Source organism: Macaca fascicularis, chromosome 9 (genome assembly GCF_037993035.2).
Source record: "Macaca fascicularis isolate 582-1 chromosome 9, T2T-MFA8v1.1".
NCBI classification, from domain to species: Eukaryota; Metazoa; Chordata; class Mammalia; order Primates; family Cercopithecidae; genus Macaca; species Macaca fascicularis.
In genome coordinates this window covers 134,263,802-134,282,379 of record NC_088383.1, presented here as the reverse complement: position 1 = coordinate 134,282,379, position 18,578 = coordinate 134,263,802, and positions in this window count along the sequence as shown.

Below are 18,578 nucleotides of genomic sequence, written 5' to 3'. Positions count from 1 at the left end.
CTGTAGGTTGACAGCTTTATTTCTGGGTTCTGTATTCTGTTCCATTGGACTATGTGTCTGTTTTTGTACCAGTATCACACTGTTTTAATTACTGTAGCCTTGTAGTATAGTTTGAAGTCAGGTAGTCTGATGCCCCAGCTTTGTTTTTTGCTTATGATTGCCTTGGCCATTTGGGCTGTTCTTTGGTTCCATATGGATTTAAATTTTTTTTTCTAATTCTGTGAAGCATGTCATTGGTAGTTTAATTGAAACAGCATTGAGTCTGTAGATTGCTTTCAGCAGTATAGCCATTTTAATGATATTGATTCTTTCAATCCATTAGCATGGAATGTTTTTCCATTTGTTTGTGTCATCTATGATTTCTTTGAGCAGTGTTTTGTAATTCTGCTTGTAGACAGCTTTCACCTCCTTAGTTAAATGTATTCCTAGGGGTGTGTGTGTGTGTGTGTGTCTATTGTAAATGGGATTGTAGGGCTCTCAGTTTGAACGTTATTGGTATATGGATGTACAAAATGATTTTTGTACACTGATTTTGTATCATGAAACTTTACTGAAGTCATTTATCAGTTCTGGGAGCCTTATGGTGGGGTCTTTAGGGTTTTCTAGGTATAGAATCATATTATCCATGAAGAAAAATAGTTTGGCTGTTTCTTTTCCTAGTTAGCTGCCTTTTATTTCTTTCTCTTGCCTGATTACTCTGGTTAGCACTTCCAGTACTATGTTGAATAGGAGTAGTAAGAATGGACAACCTTGTCTTGTTCCAGTTCTCTAGGGGAATGCTTCCAGTTTTTGCTTTTTCAGCATGATGTTGGCTGTGGGTTTTTCATAGATGGCTCTTACTGTTTTAAGGTATGTTCCTTCGATGCCTAGTTTCTTGAGGGTTTTTATCATGAAGGGATGTTGGATTTTATCAAAAGCTTTCTTCTTGTCTATTGAGATGACCATATGGTTTTTATTTTTAATTATGTTTATGTTGTGAATCACATTTATTGATTTGCATATGTTGACCCAGCCTTCCATCCCAGGAATGAAGCCTTGATTGTGATTAATTAAATTTTTAATGTGCTGTTGAATTCAGTTTGCTAGTATTTTGCTGAGGATTTTTATGTCTATGTTCATCAGGAATATTGCCGTATAGTTTTCTCTTTTTGTTGTATCTTTGCCAGGTTTTGCTACCAGGGTGATGCTGGCCTCATAGAATGAGTTGGGGATGAGTCTCTCCTCCTCGACTTTTTTAGAATAGTTTCAGTAAAATTGGTACCAGCTCTTCCTTGTATGTCTGGTAGAATTTGGCTGTGAATATATTCAGTCTGGGGATTCTTTAGTTGGTTGTGTTTTTTTTAAACTACTGATTCAATTTTGCAACTTGATGTTGGTCTCTTCAGGGTTTTAATTTCTTCCTGATTCAATCTTGAAAGATTGTGTGGTTCTAGCAGTTTATCCATTTCCTCTAGATTTTCTAGTTCATGTGCATAGAAGTGTTCATAATAGTCTCTGAGGACCTTTTGTATTTCTTCAGGCTTAGCTGTAATGCTGTTACCTTTGTCATGTCCAATTGTACCTATTGGATCTTCTCTTTTTTTTTCTTTGTGAATCTACCTAGTGCTCTATTGATCTTTATCCTTTCAAAGAACCAACATTTGGTTTTGTTGATTCATTGTATGGATTTTTGGGTCTCAATTTCATTTACTTCTGCTCTGGTTTTCATTGTTTCTTTTCTTCTACTAGCTTTTGGTTAGTTTGTTTTTGTTTTTCTGGTTCCTCTAGGTGCAATGTTAGATCATAAATTTGAGATCCTTCTAATTTTTTCAGGTAGACGTTTATTTAGCACTATGAACGTTCCTCTGAACATTGCTTTTGCTGCATCCCAGAGATTTTGGTATGTTGTGTCTCTACTTTCATATATTTTGAAGAATTTTTTGACATCTGCCCTAACTTCATTGTTTACCCAAAAGTCATTCAGGAGCAAGTTGATTATTCATGTAATTGTGTGGTTTTGAGAGATCTTCTTGATATTGATTTCTATCTTTATTCCACTGTAGTCCAAGAGTATGTTTGGCATAATTTCTATTTTTTTAATTTATTGAGACTTACTTTATAGCCAAGCATGAGGTCAATCTTGAAGTATGCTCCATGTACAGGTGAGAAGAATATATCTTCTGTGGTTGATGAGTAGAGCATTCTGTAGATGTCTATTAGGTCCAATAGGTCAAGTGTTGAGTTTAAGTTTAGAATTTCTTTGTTAGTTTTTTGCCTCGATAATCTGTCTACTGTTGACAGTCGGTTGTTGAAGTCCTCCACTATTATGTGCGGTTGTCTAAGTCTTTTCATAGGTCTAGAATTTTGTTTTATGAATCTGGGCACTCGAACATTATATATATTTAGGATGTTAATCACTCTTGTTGAATTGAACCCTTTATCATTATGCAATGCCCTTCATTGTCCTTTTCTTACCATTGTTGATTTAAAGTTTGATATGAGAATAGTGACACCCACTCCTTTTTGTTTTCCATGTTTGTGGTAGATCTTTCTTCAACTCTTTACTTTGAGCCTAAGGGTGTTGTTACTTGTGAGATGCTCTCTTGAAGACAGCAGATGGATGAGTCTTGTTTTTTATCCAACTTGCCACTCTATGCCTTTTAAGTGGGCCATTTAGACTATTTACGTTCAAGGTTAATATTGATATGTGAGGTTTTAATCCTATCATGAAGTTGTTAGCTTGTTGTTTTGTAGTTTCTATTGTGTGGTTGCTTTATAGGGTCTGTGGGCAATTGTACTAAGTGTGTTTTGTGGTAGAAAAAAATACAAATTTTGAAAAAAATATAGTACAATAAGTATTTACATAGCATTTACATTATATTAGGTATTATAAGTAATCTAGAAAGTATTTAAAGTATACGGAAGGATGAGCACAGGTTATATGCAAATACTACCCCATTTTATATAAGGAGGTTGAGTAGCCACAGATTTTGGTATCCACAGAGGGTCTAGAAAAGGATTCCCCATGAATACTAAGGGACAACTGTATTTTTTTAACTAGAGTTTTTTTTGTTTTTGGGTATATTATAGTATCATCTGCAAAGACCAAGAGTTTTTACCATTTTTCTGGTATTTATGCAACTTATTTTTTGTTGTATTACATTTGCTAAAATCTCTGACAAAATCAAGCAATAATAGTGATAGCAGTCATTCTCATAGTTTCTGATTTTCATTAAAATAATTTTAGAATTTTACCTTTTAGAACAATATGTACTCTTGGGTATTGGTAAACAGTCTTTATTTTATTTAATCAGCATCCTTCTATTTCTATTTTACTTAGAATTTGTCATGCAAATGTCTGCTGGGCTTTTATCAAATGATTTTTAAGCATCCATTGATATGCTCATGTGGTTTTCTCTTTTAACTTTTGATAAAATGACTTAGTGTAAAAATATCCCTGAAACAGAACCATCATTATTCCTAGAATAAACCTTCCATGGACGTACAGCACAAATTTTTGTTACATATGAATATTCTATTTACTGATCTTTTATTTAACATTTTTGCAACTGTATTTATAGTAAAAATGGTTCCTAGTTTTGTTGTTGTCTTTCTTGTGGTACATCAGACTCAGGCAACAAATTTACTTTGCCTTTTTCTTAAGCTTGCATTAAATAACATTGGACTTACTTGTTTTATAACAACTAGATACGACTCAGTTTGAATCTTCTGATCCTACTGCTTTTTCAACGATAGATCTTTAAAATTTTTTCAAACTCTTTTGTGGTAAATAGTCCTTTCAATTTGTCATTTCTTCTTCAGTAAGTTTTAGTAAGTTGTATTTTACTAGGAAACCCATTTCCTTTTGTGTTTGTATCTGTTGCCAGAGAGTTGCATGTGCTGTTCTATTATAATATTTGTAACATTTAAAATTTATTTATCTGAAGTTATGCCCCATTGTCATTCGTATACATACATATTTTGCTTCATTTTATCTTAGGGTAACATAAGATTTGTTTATTTCATTGGTATTTTCAGTGAATAGTTGGATTTATCCAGTCTTTGTACCAGTTTTTGCTATTTTATTAATTTTGGCTTTTTATCTTTATTAATTTTTTTCTTCATTTATTCTTGTTTATTTTGTTGTCTTCTAGTTTCCTAGGATGAATATTTAATACTCTTATCATTTTATTTTTTAATATAGAAGGCATTTAAGGCTCTTAAATATTTTATAAATACAGAATTCTCTGTGCCCCATAGGTTTGGGTATAAATATTCTCCTTTTCATGGTTATTTAGTGGCATGTAATTTCTCTTTGATTTCTGTGCTCCAACAGCTAATTGGGAGTGTATTGCTTAATTTCTTATAAGTTAAAACTCTTTTATTGCTCATTTATTTTGTTATTTTGTTGTTTCTAATGTGGTTTTTTTGTGACCAACTTAAATACAATCAAGTTCTGTAAAAATCTATAGATATAGAAAGAAATGTGTATCATCTCTTTTGAGTTGTGTAAGTTTCTATACACATTTATTAAATCAAGTTGCTTATCACAGTTCTGTTATTCTATATCCTTACTTATTTTTTTCTACTAGATCAGTTCAATTCTGAGAGAAAAGGAGAAATGTACCCAAATCTTTCACTATAATTGTATTTTTATTGGGCTGTACTTGCAATTCAAATATTTTTTAGATATAAGTTACAATATTGCTTGGTGCATATACATTTTGGATGGTTGTAATTACTAATAAATTATGATCTTTCATTGCATACTTTCTCTATTAATTTTTTTAGTGTTTCTACTTCAAATTTCACTAAGTCTGATTTTAACAGTCCAGCTTTCCTTTGATTGCTTTTGTTTAGTATCACTACCACTCCATTACTTTCAAGTTTTTTCTATCATTTTCCTTCAAATATGCACAAATTATATTTAACTGACTTTGGTTTTTAATGCCAAATATGACAACCTCTGTTTTTTGGGGATTTGTCTTTTTGAGACAGAGTCTAGCTTTGTCGCCCAGGCTGGAGTGCAATGGTACAATCTTGGCTTACTGCAACCTCCTCCTCCCAGGTTCAAGTGATTCTCCTGCCTCAGCCTCCCGAGTAACTGGGATTACAGGCACCCACCACCATGCCCAGCTAATTTTTGTATTTTTAGTAGAGAAAGGGTTTCACCATGTTGGTCAGGCTAGCCTTGAACTCCTGGCCTCAAATCCGCCCACCTTGGCCTCCCAAAGTGCTGGAATTACAGGCATGAGTCACCACACCTAGCTGACAATGTCTGTTTTTAATGGTAAAGTTTAGTCTCCTCATATTTAATATAATGACTGATATACTTGATTTTATTTCTTCTGTCTTACTTTGTATATTATTTAAAGTATTGTATCCTCTTTAACATCAGGAATAACAAAATAGCAACATGAGTTCTTGAGATCGTTTATCTTCATATAAGTGTGTGTGTTTGTTTGCTTATGTATTTCCTAGCTCAGTCTGCTGAAAAGACTTACAAACAATGACCAACTATTTGCCTGCTCTGGCTGTCATAACAAAGCACCATAGACTAGGGGGCTTAAACAAAAGAAATTTCTTTAAATTTCTTTTGTTTAAATTTCTTTTGTTCTGGAGGCTGGAAGTCTGAGATCAAGGTGTCAGCAGGGGTGGTTTCCTCTAAGGCCTCTCTCCTTGGCTTGTACGTGACTGTCCTCTCCCCATGTCTTCATATGGGCTTCACTCAGCATGTCTGTCTGAATTTCCTCCTCTTGCAAAGACACCACTCACATTGGATGAGGGCTCATTGATACTATCTCATTTTAACTTAATTCCCTCTTTAAAGACCCGCTCTCCAATTATAGTCATATTCTGATGTACTGAGGGTTATGACTTCAACATACAAATTTTGGAGGACACAATTAAGCTCATAACATCACCCTCATCCAGTAGCAATAGGCATCTCTACTACCCAGTCTTTTAGACTAAAATAAACAATGCCTATTGGAGAGGCTTCTGTGGTATGACAAAGTTCTATTTCTTGACCTGGGAGGTGGTTACAAGGGTGTTCATGTTATAAAAATTAATTAGGTCGGCCAGGCGCAGTGGCTCATGCCTGTAATCCCAGCACATTGGGAGGCCGAGGTGGCCGGATAATCTGAGATCGGGAGTTTGAGAACAGCCTGGCCAACCTGGCGAAACCCCATCTCTACTAAAAATACAAAAATTAGCCGGGTATAGTGACGCGCGCCTGTAATCCCAGCTACTCGGGAGACTGAGGCAGGAGAATAGCTTGAACCTGGGAGGCAGAGGTTGCAGTGAGCCGAGATCGCGCCACTGCACTCCAGCCTGGGCAACAGTGTGAGACTCCTTCTCAAAAAAAAAAAAAAAAACATAATAATAATAAATTAATTAATTAGGTCATATATTTAGTTTGTGTTTTTTGGTGTATGTATGTCATTTTACAGCAAAAAAGATTAAAAAGCATCAGGCAAATTCCAATAGAGAAGTGCCCTGCAACAAACTTGACCAGCTCGCCTCAAAACTGTCCTGGTATTCAAAACAGAGAAAGCCTGAGAAACTGTCACGGCCAAGAGGAGGATAAGGAGTCATGACAGCTTCAATGTAATGTGGCTTCCAAAATGGAATCAGAAAAAGGATGCTACATTAAAACAGAAAAAACTCAATAAAGTAGGGATTTTAGCTAATAATTTATCAATATCGGTTCATAAATGGTGACAAATGTACTATATTCATGTCAAATGTTAATAATAGTAGAAACTGAGTGTGAGGCCTATGGGAACTCTGTACTATCTTCACAGTTTTTCTGTATGTCTAAAACTCTTCTAAAATAGAAGGTTATTATTTTTTTAAATCCAGGAGCAGAGAAAGGGTACAATTGCATAAGAAAGACATTGTTCAAATATGAAGAAAAATAAAATGTGACATGATTTTAAGTGATTGACAGAATGCAAAAATGGATAATCCATTTGAACTTCCTCTTTTGAGTGGTCCAGGAAGAGTGACATTGGAACCATCGGAAAGAAAACAGAGTCGCAGCACAAGACTTGGTTCTTCCATGAAAAAATATTTGCAAAATCACATTTGTGTAAATGTTGCTTATTGCTTTTAAGTCCATAGAATTTATTTGTAGATAAAGCAGAATAAAATGGTAGCATTCTTTGCAAAGTAAAAGTAAATATAGCAGGTCCTTGAATGTCATTTCATTTGATGATGTTTTGCTATAACGTTGACAAAAAGAAAACAATGGATTCCCAGCAGAGGCCACCCTCTGGGTGAAGTTTGCACCTTTTCCCTGTGTCCACCTGGGTTTCCTCGAGGTACTCCAGTTTCTTCCCACATCCCAAAGCTGTGCAGTTAGGTGGATTAGTGGGTCTACATTGCCCCTGTGAGTGAGTGTGGGTGTGTGTGTGAGTGAGTCCTGCGTTAGATGGCATCTTGTCCAGGATGGGTTGCTTCCTTGCGCCTTGAGCTGCTGGGAGAGGCTCCGATACCTGCGACCCTGAACTGGAATAAGCGGCTTGTGAAATGGGTGAATGTATAAATACAAATGATTATAAAATAAAAATTCATCAAGCAGATGATAATCATACAAACGTCCAACCTTAGATGATGCAGTAGGATGGTAGGAAAGCATTCGGCGAGCCTGCCACATTTAGTAGGGGTTGTTTTTGAACTGTGTGGTGGTAGACCGTGTTCCTTAACATTTTCACTTTGTAAACATTTATTCCTTGATTTAACCCACCACCACTATGACAGCTGTCACTCACTGATTCACCAAAAATTGGGTACATCATTATCTTGTTTTTATCAATCTTCCTTAATTAATGTACGTTAATAATTATATGTAGAGCTGACATTTATTTCAATGTTTATTAGAATTGTTTTGGTCATTGGTTAGAAGTTTGGTGATGTTTCTGTGACCAGAAATATGCCATAGGAACTTAACTCTTGCTTATATCAATTAGCCTATGGTAAAATTGGTTTGTTATATGTTGTTTCACTCACAGTTACAGTTTCTAAGAACTTACCAACCATGTTGAGGATCGACTGTATACATTTTAAAGAAGTTGAAAAGGGGCCAGGTGTGATGGCTTATGCCTGTAATCCCAGCACTTTGGGAGGCAGACACGGGTGGATCACGTGAAGTCAGGAGTTCGAGATCAGCCTGAACAATATGGTGAAACCCCGTCTCTACTAAAAATACAAAAATTAGCCAGGCGTGGTGGCGTGCACCTGTCGTCCCAGCTACTCAGGAGGCTGAGACAGGAGAATTGCTTGAACCAGGAGGCAGAGGTTGCAGTGAGCTAAGATCCCACCACTGCACTCCAGACTGGGTGACAGAGCGAGACTCTATCGAAAAGTGTACAGAGATAACAGAGGAGTCAGGAAGACTGGGCACATTAACCTTTGAAAGGGAAGTGAAGAGTACTCTCTCTAGTTAATAGAACAGAAGATAGAGAACAATGTGATTTTTAAACAATATTTTAAAGTCTTATCGAGGTATAATTTACACACCATGAAATTCACTCTTTAAATGTTCAATTCAACGATTATGAGTAAATTTACAAGGCTGTGCAATCATCACAATGATCCAGTTTTAGAACTTTTCCATCACCTCAGAAAGATCCTTCCTGCCTGTTTGCAGTTACTCCCTGTTCCCAGTCCCAGTTTTTGGCAACCTTGATTTCTGTCTCTACAGAGTTGCCTTTTCTGGACATTTCACATACATGGAATGATACAATATGTGGTCTTTTGTTTCTGGCTTCTTTCACTGAGCATAATGTTTCCAGCACTCATCCATGTTGTAGCATGTGTCAGTACTTCGTGCCTTTTAACTGGTGAATAATATCTTTGTACGGATATGCCGCATTTTATCTATTCATCAGTTGATGGGCACTGGGGTCGTTTCCACGTTTCAGTTATTATGAATAAATGCTGCCGTGAACATTCCCATACAAGTCCTTGTGGGAATGTATGTTTTTGTTTGTCTTGGGGAGATATATGTGGTACTAGAATGACTGGGTCACATGGTAAATTTGTTTAACTTTTTAAGAAACTGCCAAACTGTGGATAATTAAGTGTATTTTTATTGGCATAAACTATTTAAAAATCTAAAAATAGCGATGAGTGATATAATCATATACGGGGAGGGGATGGTGAGAGCATATGTATTTAATGGTTAAAATGATTACCTGTGTGAGGAGGGACTGGTGAGCCAAGGAACCCATTGTAAGCCCCTCTGCACAACTTTCTTGTCAAGCCATGTGTAAGTGTTACTTTGATTTGAAATTTTTTAAAGTAGTATCAAAACATCTCATGTACCCCATAAATATATACACCTACTATGTACCCATGAAAATTTAAAATAAAAAATTTTTGAATAAAAAACTAAAAAAAAATTTTTTAAAGAAAAGGAACTTTTTAAAGTAAAAGATAAACAAGTGAGAATGCTTAGACAGCGAGGAATGCAATGGGGACTGGCCAGAAGCAAGATGATGGATTGGGATGGGTTGCTCATGGCGGAGATGAAGAAAAGGGGGAAATTCTGCTGATTTTTAGAAGAAATATTTGAAAAACTGGACAGTATTATCAATCCATGCACTTATATCAGAATTGCACACAGTCATAATTACTCACAGTCAAAAGATTGTGGCAACATGGAAAAACCTCTGTGCTCACTCTAATGACCTGGGTTGATTAGAATTCTCTAGAAAGTGATACTTGTCTGTCTGGCATGGTGTCGTGTGGAATGACAGATTTTCAGCAGACTTCCTTTAAAAAACAAAACATTGGATCATTTAATACATTTTCAGCCCAAGCAATGCATATTCAAGTAAACGGGGCTCAAACATGGGGTTTTATTTTTCTCACATACCAAGGAGTGTAGGGGTAAGCAGTTTCCAGGGCTGGTCCAGCAGCTCCATTGCACTGAGGCTCTGAGACCCCTCCCTCGCGCTGCTCTTGGCCTCCCATAGAGTCTTAAGACAACTGTGGCAGCTCCAGCTTCATTTCCTCATGTGGTAAAATTCATACATAACAAGAGGGTGAGTGGTTCTTCTCAGACATCCATCTCTCTCATCTTCTTTTCCAGAAGCCCCAGGAGACTTCCATTTATGTCTCACTGGCTGGGACTCGATCACATGCCCAGCCTGGGTGGCAAGGGAGGCTGGGACAGCAAGTCACCAGTGTTTTCCATCTGGGATAAGATGCAGATTCTGCCAGCCAAGGAAAGGAACTAGGGCTGGCTAACGAGTAGATGTATTCATCAGGTAGGACTGCCATCACATAATGCCAGACTTGGGGGCTTAAACAACAGAAATGTAATTTCCCATGGTTTCAGAGGCTGGAAGTCCAAGATCAAGGTGTTGGCAGGTTAGTTTCACCTAGGGCCTCTCTCCTTGGCTTGCAGATGGCGCATTTTCACTATGCCTTCGTGGTCTTTTCTCTGTGTGTGCACTCCTGGTGTCGCTTGTTTTTATGAGGACCCTTATGGCCTCCTTTAACTTTAATTCCCTCCTACAGGCCCTAGCTCCAAATACAGTCACGTTGCAGGTTAGGGCTTCAACCTGTAAGTTTTGGAGGAGACAAATCAGTCCATAACAATAGATAGCCAGAATCATCCACCACAATCACCAGATTGTAAAATGATTTTTGGCAACTATTTCTCTCTGAATTATATTAATAATATAATGGCTAGAGCACAGATATATATATATATATCTGTATATATATATATATATATATGTATATACACACACACACACACACACTTGCAGGCCCTTCTCCAAATACAGTCATGTAGGGCCTGTGAGAAGGTAATTAAGGTTAAATGAATATAACACAGAAATATATATATATATATACACACACACACACATATGTGTATATAGATGGCATATACACACATCATACACACAAACACTTGTGTTTTCTTCATTGTCAGTTTCTAAGTGTCAAGATCTCGGGACAATGGATTTTCCCTGCGTTCACCATCAGAGCTGTGAACTCTTCCCCCTGTCTTCTCTATCCCAGAAAACACTCTCTGCCTATCACTTAATATTGCTTACAAGGGTCTTGACTTTTAAGCAATGCGACATTCAGTGTGTATTTAAATGCCATCCATTACCATCAAATGGTGACATTTACTTCATTTGTAATTCAGAAAAAGAAAACAGATATTGGAATACAGAAGAGACACTCATATCAAAGATAATGGACCCAAACAATTGCCATCCCTTGTATTTCAAGTTTGGAGAACAGAGCTAATAAAAGATTAAAGAGAAGGCCCAGGAGCCCCGGGAACAAGTTTGAGCAATCACTTGTCACTTGAGGTTAGCACAGAAGTTATTCTAACAAGATATTACTTGCAGAATTTCCACCATAAATCTTTTATGAAGTCCAAGAATCTCGGTCAAGACATTTCCCATGCAGGATTGTCAGAAATAATGCTCCTTCATAGTTTCCTTTAAAACCTGAGGATAAGAGATGCTAAGTGCCGAACCCACTGACCTTCACATAAACCTAATATTTTTATTGATTTTCCTCTCCTCAAAGAGGCAAAATATATTTTTTGGAAGCAACCATTAACGAGCCTGTTTAGATAAGCCCGGACGAAGTATTTACTTTGCCCTCTTATTTGCTTGAAGCAGAAGCCCCTGGTTGGGTGTAATTGATACCTTTTGATTGTTTTGCAGCCCCCCAGGGCACAGTAAGGAGGAGGCAGCAGAGGTAGCCTCATTGGAGGGCAAAGAATACTGTAGAATTCCAGCGTCTCAGGAACCTTCGCAGGCAGTGCTGACCTTCCCAGTTAGGCAGGATTTCTTATTCTTGGATTTCAGGAAAGAAGTCCTCGCTCCCCTCAGTAGTCCTGCTCTGGCGCCTTCCTCCAAAGTCTCCTCCCCTGGCATCCAATAGCCGGTTGCATCCATTGCAAGTGTCTAGATTTTGTTTGTTTCTTTCTTTCTTTTGAGACGGAGTCTCACTCTGTCGCCCAGGCTGGAGTGCAGTGGTACAATCTCCACTCATTGCGACCTCCGCCTCCCAGGTTCAAGCAATTCTCCTGCCTCAGCCTCCCACATAGCTGGGACTACAGGCGCATGCCACCACACCCGGCTAATTTTTGTATTTTTAGTAGAGACAGGGTTTCACCATATTGGCCAGGCTGGTCTCAAACTCCTGACCTCAGGTGATCCACCCGCCTCGATTGCCCAAAGTGCTGGGATTACAGGCATGAGCCGCTGCATCTGGCCTAGATTCTTTGTTTTCTGTTTTTGCACGTGGATGTCCAGTTGTTCCAGCACCATTTGTTGAAAAGACTCTCTTCCAGCCATCACATTGCCTTTGCTCCTTCATCAAAGACCAGCTGGCTATATTCATGTGGGTCTATTTCTGGGCTCTCTATTCTGTTCTGTTGATCTGTTTATCTCTTCTATCATCAATACCACACTGTCTTGATTACTTGTAGCTCTAGAATAAGTCTTGAAGTCAGGTAGTGTCAGTCCTCTCATTTTGTTCTCCTTCAACCTGGTGTTGGTTATTCTGAGTCTTTTGCCTCTCCATAAAAACTTCATAATCAATTTGTCAATGTCCACAAAATAACTGGCTGGGATTTTGACATCCATTCCAAGTGAAAAATTCCCTCTGCCACAGTTGTTTTCTCCTTTTACTTACATCCTTTTCCATTGTAAATGAAAAAGAAAAGGAAAAAAAGTACTTTTGAAGAAAATGCCAGCAGGAAGTTTTATTAGCTGGATTGGGTACATCAAAGTTCGCTGGAGCTCAGTCCCCAGAGGCCATTGTGTGGCTGTCAGCCTCACTGGGAGAAAAGCTGGGCTCATTGTTTATTGCTGGTCAACTGCCAAGGTCATCTTATACATTAAGATGACTCTCCTGGAATCTAAGACTAATTAAAATTAAAATCCATCGGTTTAGATGATGGGAATGTTTGAAATGGAGCAGAAACACACACTTTGAGGAAATCATATGTGTAATACCTATATGATAAATGTATCCTCTAGGCTTTTGGTTAAAAAAAAATACTGCTAAATAGATTGTTAATGTTCTGATGCATGCTGATATTTTTGATCTTCCCAAACGCTGTAAATTGGATAGTTAAAATATACAGTACATTAAGCAAGGCAGTTATAAGAGGGGGAATGATTTTTAAAGTAAACAGAGATTGGGAAGGTTACAGGATTTTTGTTATGCCGCATAAAGTGATTTTAAAATATTTTAAATTTCAGCAGAGCAGGTACTTACTGTGGATGAAGCCCAACAAAAGCAAAAATTGATTATCAGCTATAATACTGAAAATATGTTTTCTCTTTTGCTTGTTGATGCTTGCCAATTCTAAAAACACATGTCCAAAATTCTTACAGATCTCTGCAATTCCTGAGACTCAAAACTAATGGGTGACTTGAAGATTTGTTATATATAAACTTATAGAAAATTTTGTTGTTATGTTTTAATTTTTTAAATGCAAGGTCTTTTGCACCTAATGCACCTGTGTTCTTTAATAATGAACATAGTTTTCTTACATTGAGGGTGGAGTATAGATTGGAATAGTCTCTATGGAAGACAATTTGGTGATATCAACCAAAAATGTACATACACATAACCCTTGACTGAGCAGTTTTGTCCATAATAATTTATCCTACAGATCTATTTGCAAACATGCAAAAAGATGTATCAACAATAGTATTTGTTGAAACACTGTAATCACCAACAATTAGAAGTAAACTCAATGTCCATCTTTAGGGAACCAGCTAAAAAATTATATCATAAAGAATTTATATTCATAAAATGGATTATTGTCCAACCTTTTTTTAAAGTGAAGAGTCTAGAGAGAGAGAGATAGAACTGACCACAAGATGTTCTGTCAAGTTTAAAAGAATAAGTTACTGAAAAGTGTTTATAGAATGCTACCATTTGTACAAAAACTACACACATATAAACCTACTCTCTATCTCTGAAAAAATTCTTCAGACACATGTAACAGTTGTTGACTGTAGCGAGAGGATCTAGGCGGCCAGGGTGGGATGGGAAAAGGATGAGATCCTCCCATGTCTAATCATTTGTACCTTGAATTTGTATAATGTGCCTCTTTTATCTGTGCAAAAACTACTTATTTGGCTAATAAGATATAAAGTATTTTAATTAAATTTATAATAAATTTAATAATAGAAAAACTAAATATAAATGCTAAAAAAGGAAAAATAATTACAACCCATATTTCCAGCACCCAGAATTAACCACTACTAACATTTTACTATATTTGTACCCAGTTTTTTACCCATGTTTATTATCTTTCAAGATGATACAACCCATATGAACCCATTGTCCTTTAAAAAAATGTTAGAACAATCCAGATAAAGCTAAACTCCCTTGACCTTCAAGCCTTGCACATGCCCCTCCCACTTACCCAAAGGAGGCTTTCTCATGGATTGTGCTCATCTTCGCATCTTAGGTAATAATTTTATAGTCCTATTCATCTACAGAAAGCATTTCGTGCCTTTAAAAATTTACGTAAGTGATATGAAATATTCCTTATTCTCTGATTTTATTTTTTCACTGCAAGTACATTTTTTTGAGGTTTATCCATTTAATACATTTAAATCTTGCTTGTGGTTTACTAGTTTTTTCTTTTTTTTTTTTTTTTTTGAGACAGGGTGGAAATAGTAATAATCACTGCCAGCACCAGGTGGTGTGTGCACACGGTGTCCTGAGCATCATTTCCTGTGGTTTACATGGCTTTTCTCGTGTAACCTTTACAACAATCCTATCAGGTGAGTCCTATTCTGTAGATTCAGAAGATGAGCCTCAGAGAAGTGTGGGTAACTTGTGCACAGTCATATGGCTAAAGTGTGGTAAATGACCTCTAATCGTTTCAAGAACACTGCAAGGTAGACATGTTAGCTCTCATTCTACAGGTGAAGAATCAGCGCTGCAGAGAGGTTGCCAGGTCTCTGCACTTCCTTTCCCTCTGTCCCCGTGGCTTCCGGAGTCACATCAGACTCATCCTGCACCCAGGGCCTGCATTGATAAGACCAGGGAAGCCAAGACCTGCCCAGCACTAATCTGTTGGGACGTGGGGATGGATGCAGTACCCTGCCCGGTCTGATGCGGTTTCTGTTCCACCTCCTGCCTCCACATCCCTGACACGCAGGCCCCTCACCTTGCCCTTCAACTTCTTTCCCTTCTGTGTCTCTATTCACATGGCTTCTTTCCGGTGCCTTGAATTTTCCTTCCTCTCTGCCTGTGAGTTCCTGCTTCCAAATGTCTTTTATTTGAATGAAATTTACAGACTGTGCAGCGTGAAGCCTTTGTCTGCTCATTGCCACTCGCCGTGCAGGGCCACTTTTCTGTCATTCCATAGTTAGCCTGCACAATCTATGTGATTCCAGGGCTGGTCTCCAGACCTGAGTGGGTGCACTCCAACCGAGTGAGTTACAGAACCCTGTACCCCAGCCATGCTGGTTGGTTCTAAGATGGACATTTGATCTAAGTCAGGCCAGTTAGGGTCTTTCCCAAACTTTCTCCCTCTCTTTGGGATTAGAAGCTGTAAGGATAATGTAAGCATGATGATATGGTTTGGATCTGGGTCCCCGCCCAAATCTCATGTCGAGTTGTAATCCTCAGTGTTGGAGGTGGGGCCTGGTGGGAAGTGATTGGATCGTGAAGGTGGTTCCTCATGGTTTAATACCATCCCCCTTCGTGCTGCCGTTGTGTTAGTGAGTTCTCATAAGATCTGGTTGCTTGTCAGTGTGCAGCTCCTCCCACCTCCTCTTGCTCCTGCTCCTGCTCCTGCCATGTAAGACGTGCCTGCTTCCCCTTCACCTTCTGCCTGATTGTAAGTTTCTTGAGGCCTCCCCAGAAGCTGAGCAGATGCCGGCATCATGATTCCTCTATGACCTGCGGAACACTGAGCTAATTAAAGCTCTTTCCTTTATAAATTACTCAGTCTCAGGTATTTCTTTACAGCAATGTGAGAAAGGACTAATACACATGGCTACTACTTGCCACTCACCACATGTAAAGAACTTGCTTGGAATACAAAGAGCTAGAGGCAAACAGGCTGAGAGATTAAAAGAGCGATAGAACTCTGATGTTATTTGAACCCCTGGATCCAACCCATTCCTGATCTCCTCTCAGAAATTCCAAATTACACATCAAAACACATTCCCTTTTGTAAAAGTTATGTTTTATGTCATAGAGTTTTGAGTACTTCATACCTCAATATAGGAAATAGATATTTTATAAATTTAACATTTATAGCATTTCCTTATAAAATGAAAATGGCAAAGCTTTATAATAATCACATAAAAAATAAAGCCAGGAGTTATGGAAGAAAATTACAATATCAGCATCAGTAATCCATTTATTTCTGTATTTTTAGTTCTTTAATATTAAGAAAATCTTGATTCAAGCAAGTAAGTAGTTTTTAAGCAGCTTACATGACTACCTTAAGATGTCCTCTTAGCTAAGTGATTTCAAAAACTTAAAAGAGGAGTAGGTCAGTTTTAGATCTAATCTGAGCTATCACAAGCATAATCAGTTGTTTTCGCCAGTGGTGTTCCATGAACCATTGTGAAACAGCTCATGAAAGCTGAATGTTAAATTTTCAGGAATTTTGCACACCTTTTTTTAATCAACTATAACTGGAAATTGGCCATGCTGAGAGTATGTATGCCATAGAAATTAGAAATAGTAGAAAACAGGGTGGAGGTTTTTCCCTAGAGAGTTGGTTGTTAAATATTTGGCAGCACACTACTGGCTCTCATTCTTTCTCCTTTTTTATTACACTCTTACATCCACATAATGAAGTGTACAAATCTAGTGTTCTTTTAATAGATTTTTACGTATATATGCCCTCTTTGCAAATAACCATCACTCTGATCAAGAAATAAAATGTTCGCAATGAAAACATTCTCACACGCCCCTCACTAGTCACAGCTCACACATACACAGAGAGACAAGCATAATCACTATTATGACCTCTTTTTTATAGATGAGTTTTGCCTATTCTTAAGCATCTTATAAATTAACACATGGTGTATTCTCTTTTGTGTCTGGCTTTTTTCATTCTTCCTTGTGTCTGTGAGAGTCATCCATGTTGTTGAGTGTAGCAGTAGTTTATTCTTTGTTTTCTTCCTGTGGGGTATTCCATTCCATGAACACACCACAGTGGAGTTCTCCATTCTACTCTTGATGACACCTGGATTGTTTCCAGTTTTTAATTAAAGCCAGTATGTATATTTTTGTGCATTCACCTGCGGGTATATGCACTTTTATCTCTTGGATATATACCAAGTAATCTAACTGCTGGGTTCTAAGGGATATGTTTGCTCAGCTTCAATCAATACTGCCAAACAGGTTTCCGAAGAAGTTATACAAGGGACTCTCTCACCAGCAATCCATGAGAGCTCTCGTTGCCCCACTTCCTCCCCACCACTTAGTTTTAAGTCTTTTTTTTAAGCCATCCTAGAGAGTGTGCAGTGGTGTCTTATGATAATTATAATTTACATTTCCTGAGAGTAATGAAGCTGACCATATCTCCACATGGTTATTCGCCACTCGAATATCTTTTTCGTGTGTGAAGTGCCTGCTCAAGTCTTTTGCCTATTTGTTTGTTGGGTTTCCTCTTCCTTATTGGCTTGTACATGCTCCTCCTATGTTCTGGATACAAGTCCTTTGTCAGACGCGTGTGTTGTAAATATCTTCTCCAGTCTTTGGTTTGCCTTTTCACTCTCAGTGTATTCTGATGAGCAGAAGTGCTTAGTTTTAACGAAGTGAAATTCGGCAACCTTTTCTTCTGTGAATAGTGTGTGTGAGTGTGTGTCCATGTGTATTAGTCCTTACCTGTTTGTATCCTCACACTCATGCCTCCTTTAAGATGGCTTGGCATCACCCGTGACTATGAGGATATACTTCTCTGTTTTTCTTAAGATGACATATGGTTTTATTTTTTCAACTGCCTTCATGTTTTATCAAATGTAAGTCAGACAATAAACCCTTAAAATTCACAAGTTCTAAAATAATCACAAGACAGCATGATCATTGGACTAATAATATATTATGTGAATGGGTGCCGGGCGGATGCACTTGAACCTGCCTAGCCTTTAACTGGGCACAGCGTGCGGGTTGTGTGATTTGGTTTACACAGCTAAATTCGGGGGAAAAGGCCGTTGAAGAGCCACAGTCTTTTTCACAGTGACACACTTATTGGAAATTCACACCTGTGCACAGGGAAGACCCTGGGAGCTTTATTTCATAGTCAGGCCAGGTGACGGAGCGGTTGCCCCAGCTGGTTGAAATTGAACTGTCACACATTAGAATGAACATGATGTTTTTTTTAAAAAAAATTATGGGTCCTAAAACATTTGTCACAAATATATTCTAAAGATAAAATTTAAGGCAAATATGTGATGTCCATTGGTGACTCTGGCATGAATATCACTGTCTTGGGACTTAAATAATAGTAGAAAATTGAGAAGAAATTTGCTGTGGTCATCCATCCCTGAAAGATCCCCAAAAGCCCCCGGACCAGCCTGGAAACTCCACTGATGGAAGACAGATGACTCCACTCTCATGAC